General features: G+C 55.7%; 1 long non-coding RNA gene across 1 annotated transcript; it reads right to left on the reverse strand.

The window, feature by feature from the left end:
- Positions 1 to 2,029, reverse strand: LOC107323787. The gene is made up of 3 exons (XR_001559340.1): positions 1,896 to 2,029; positions 973 to 980; positions 1 to 36 (listed from the first exon to the last, which is right to left on the reverse strand). It is a non-coding gene; the product is annotated as an uncharacterized LOC107323787 (long non-coding RNA).
- Between the last annotated feature and the right edge of the window lie 3,049 nt (positions 2,030 to 5,078).

Genomic DNA, 5,078 nt, shown 5'->3' on the forward strand with positions numbered 1-5,078 from the left:
GGAGTTCCCGCGGTCCATGCGCCCGCGTTGGCCGTTCTATAGGGACAAACCCCACATATATGGGGTCACGGCCATGGGAACCCCCCATCAACCCTATAACACCCCATTAACCCCAGGTATCATCCCATAACACCCTCAGACACCCCATAACACCCCATAGTCACCCTATAACACCCCATGTCACCCCATAACACCCCAATGACACCCTAAGACACCCCAATGACACCCCAGTGTCACCCCACTGTCACCCTATAACACCCCATGTCACCCTATGACACTCCAGTGTCACCCTATAACACCCCATGTAACCCCTAACACCCCATAACACCCCATAGCACCTCAATGTCACCCCACTGTCACCCCATTACACCCCAATGTCACCCTATAACACCCCAATGTCACCCCAACACCATCACCCCAGCGTCACCCCAACACAGCCCCAATGTCACCACGTCACCCCAACACAGCCCCAATGTCACCCCAATGTCACCCCAATGTCACCCCAATGTCATCCCAATGTCACCCCAATGTCACCCTATAACACCCCAGTGTCACCCCATAACATCCCATGACACACCATGTCACTCCATTGTCACCCCATAACACCCCAATGTCACCCCATAACACCCCATAACACCCCATTGTCACCCCATAACACCCCAATGTCACCCCATTGTCACCCCATGACAGCCCATGTCACCCCATAACACCTCAATGCCACCCCAATGTCACCCTATGACACCCCATAACACCTCAGTGTCACCCTATAACACCCCATGTAACCCCTAACACCCCATAACACCCCATAGCACCTCAATGTCACCCCATTGTCACCCCATTACACCCCAATGTCACCCCATAACACCCCAATGTCACCCCATAACACCCTATAACACCCCAATATCACCCTATAACACCCCAATATCACCCTATAACACCCCATTGTCCTCCATCCTCCGGCTGAGCGCTCACCTGCAGCCCTATAAGACAGAACAGCACAGATCAGTCCCGACCCCAAAAGGACCCGGCCCCAAAAGGAACCGGCCCCAAATGGAACCGACCCCAAAAGGATCCGACCCCAAAAGGAACCGGCCCCAAAAGGAACCGGCCCCAAAAGGAACCGGCCCCAAATGAACCGGCCCCAAAAGGATCCGACCCCAAAAGGACCCGAACCCAAATGGAACCTGAGCCCAAATAGACTCGAACCCAAATAGACCCAAAACCAAATGGAACCGTGCCCAAAAGGAACCGGCCCCAAAAGGAACCGGCCCCAAAAGGAACCGGCCCCAAATGGACCCGACCCCAAAAGGAACCGGCCCCAAAAGGAACCGGCCCCAAAAGGAACCGGCCCCAAAAGGAACCAACCCCAAATGGAACCGGCCCCAAATGGAACCAACCCCAAATGGAACCGGCCCCAAAAGGAACCGACCCCAAAAGGAACCGACCCCAAAAGGAACCGGCCCCAAAAGGAACCGGCCCCAAATGGAACCAACCCCAAATGGAACCGGCCCCAAAAGGAACCGACCCCAAAAGGATCCGACCCCAAAAGGAACCGACCCCAAAAGGATCCGACCCCAAAAGGAACCGACCCCAAAAGGAACCGGCCCCAAAAGGAACCGGCCCCAAAAGGAACCGGCCCCAAATGAACCGACCCCAAATGGAACCGACCCCAAACGGAACCGACCCCAAAAGGAACCGGCCCCAAATGGACCCGGCCCCAAAAGGAACCGGCCCCAAAAGGAACCGGCCCCAAAAGGAACCGGCCCCAGAAGGACCCGACCCCAAAAGGAACCGACCCCAAATGAACCGGCCCCAAAAGGATCCGACCCCAAAAGGATCCGACCCCAAAAGGAACCGGCCCCAAAGGTCCCACCCCATAAGGAGGCGCCGCTCACCTGGGCTGCCCTGGTCGCTGCTGGCTGAGCTGAACTCTGCTGACTGCAGCTGAATGGGATCAATGGGGATATAGGGTCAGCACTGCCACCACGACCCCAAACAGCACCAACCCCAAACAGCACCGACCCCAAATAACCACGACCCCAAATAACCATGACCCCAAATAACCATGACCCCAAATAACACTGACCCCAAACCCAGCACCGACCCCAAACAGCACTGACCCCAAACAGCATCGACCCCAAACAGCACCGACCCCAAACCCAATGGTACCATCACCCCAACCCCAATAGGGCCACAACCCCAAACCCAATGGTACCATCACCCCGACCCCAATAGGGCCACAACCCCAAACCCAATGGTACCATCACCCCGACCCCAATAGGGCCACAACCCCAAACCCAATGGTACCATCACCCACCGACCTCCAATAGGAGCCAGAACAACCGCCAAAGACCCAATGTACTACCACACCCTGACACCCAATAGAACCACAACCCCAACCCCAATGGTACCACAACCCTCCGACGCCGAAGAGCGCGAGCGAGACCCAAAACCCAAGGTACCATCACCCTGACCCCAATAAGAGCCACAACCCAATCCTCAATGGTACCATCACCCCGACCCCAATAAGAGCCACAACCCCAAACCCAATGTACCATCACCGCGGCGACCGCCACCCCAATAGGCCACAACCAAACTCCGAATGGTAACCATCACCTCCGACCGCCAATAGAGTCACAAACCCCAAACCCAATGGTACCATCACCCCGCGACCCAATTAGTGCCAGCAGAGACCTTCTCAAACCCAATGGTAACCATCAAACTGCCGAACCCCAATAGCCACAACCACAAACCCAAATGGACCATCACCCGACACCCAATAGGAGCCCATAAAGCTGGTTTTTGCCAACCGCTAATGGTACATCACCCGACCCCAATAGGGCCATAACCCCAAACCCAAATGGTACCATCACCAGCCCGACCCAAATAGGGCCACAACCCCAAACCCAAAATGGTACCATCACCCCTGACCCCAATAGGGCCACAACCCCAAACCCAATGGTACCATCACCCCGCCCCAATAGGGCCATAACCCCAACACACCAATGAGTACCACACCCCGACCCCAATAGGGCCATAAACCCCAAACCCAATGGGTAACCTTATATATCTCCCGACCCAAACCGGGTCCCACCCCCGACCCCATACCCAACCCCACTCACCCGGTCAGGTGCTGCGTCCGGATGGGCAGCGAGGAGCTCTTATAACTGCACGTGTGTAGGGCTGGGGGGGGATAAATGGGGTTAGGGGGATTAATGGGGTCTTGGGGGGAATAAGGGGTCCTGGGGGGGGGTTAAGGGGTTATGGGGGGGATTAATAGGGTCCTGGGGTTAAAGGGGATTAAAGGGGTCTGGGGGGGGGTTAAAACGAGGTTTGGGGGGATTAAAGTGGTCTTGGGGGGTTAGGAGGGATATGGGGGGGATAAAAGGGGTCTTGGGTGTCATTGGGGTGACATTGGAGGTCGGGGGGTTAAAGGGGCTCTGGGGGCAATTAAAGGGGGTCTGGGGGGGGGTAAATGGTCTGGGGGGGATTAAGAGGGGTATGGGGGGAATAAAGGGGTCTGGGGGGAGAAAAAGGGGCTGGAGGGGGAGGTTGAGGGAGGGTCTGGGGCGGGGATAAACGGGTCTGGGATAAAGGGGTCTGGGGGGGATTAAAGGGTTTGGGGGGCATAAATGGGGTCTGGGGGGGGGTTAAAGGGGTCAGGGGATAAAGGGGGTCCAGGGGGGATTTAAGGGGTCGGGGGGGTTAGGAGGATCTGAGGGGAGATAAAAGTGGCCTGGGTGGGGGGGGGTAAAAGGGGTTTGGGGGGGTATTAAAAGGGGTCTGGGGTATCATGGGGTGTTATTGGGGTGATAGTAGAGGGTCTGTGGGGGGTAAAAGGGGTCTGGGGGGGTTAAATGGAGTCTGGGGGTGATTAAAGGGATCTGGGGGGGATTAAAGGGGTCTGGGGGGATTAATGGGGTATGGGGGGAATTAATGGGGTCTGGGGGAGATAAAAGGGGTTAAAGGGGGATTAAAGGGGTCGGGGAGGTTAAAAGGGGTCTGGGGGGGATTAAATGGGTCTCAGAGGGGGGATTAATGGGGTATGGGGAGTCATTGGGGTGACATTGGGGGGCCTGGGGGGGTAAAGGGGGTCTGGGGGGGGTTAAAGAGGGTCTGGGGGGGATTAAAGGGGGTCTGGGGGGGATTAAAGGGGTCTGGGGGGGGTTAAATGGGGTTCCTGGGGTGAATATTGGGGGTCTAGGGGATAAAAGGATCTGGGGGGGGGCGGGGAAATGGGCTCTGTGGGGTAAAAAGGGTCTCAAGTGGGGGGATTAAAGGGTCTGGGGGGGTTAAAGGGTCGTGTGGGTCTGGGAGTTGGTTTTTGTAGGGCCATAGGGTCCTCTAATAGGTCTCCATAGGTCTCCAAGGGTCTCCATAGAGTCTCTACAGGGTCTTCTACAGGGTCTCTCTATATAATTAGGTCTCCATATTGGTTCCATCCGGTCTCCAAAGGTCTCTATAGGGTCCTCTAATAAGGGTCCCATAGGGTGCTATAGGGTCCCATAGGGTGCTATAGGGTCCCATAGGGTCCCATAGGGTCCCCTGTCCCCATTGTTACCGTATGCAGCCGGGGTCCTGTCGGGGCCAGCGATCGGGTTTTCCTGCGGATTGGGTGAGGAGATTATTCCATCTCCTCCTTTAGAATCACGACTCACCCAGGTTGGAGCGAGTCAGCCTGGGGGGGGATATGGGAGGGATATGGGGGGGGAATATGGGGGCACTGTGAGATCTGTATGGCAAAAGCCATTATATCAGCACGCAGCATATCTAGCAAACCGCCATTATCAATCATAACACAGCCAAGAACACCAGCACAACCCCATAACATCCCATACAAACCCCAATATCTCAAATCCCATACGCACAGTCCATAACACATACCATACAAATCACCCAGAGCACACACAGCCCAACCCATACAATCCCATACACAGGCCCAAGCCTCAGCCCTATAGCATCCCATACAAATCCCATGTACATCACTTCCATGCACAATCCATCCCATGTACATCCTAATGGAGGGAATGGTAAGGCACTAGTAGCATGTTTCTCCGGAGGCCTGCATCCCAATAAGA

Source organism: Coturnix japonica, chromosome 22 (genome assembly GCF_001577835.2).
Source record: "Coturnix japonica isolate 7356 chromosome 22, Coturnix japonica 2.1, whole genome shotgun sequence".
Taxonomy (NCBI): Eukaryota; Metazoa; Chordata; class Aves; order Galliformes; family Phasianidae; genus Coturnix; species Coturnix japonica.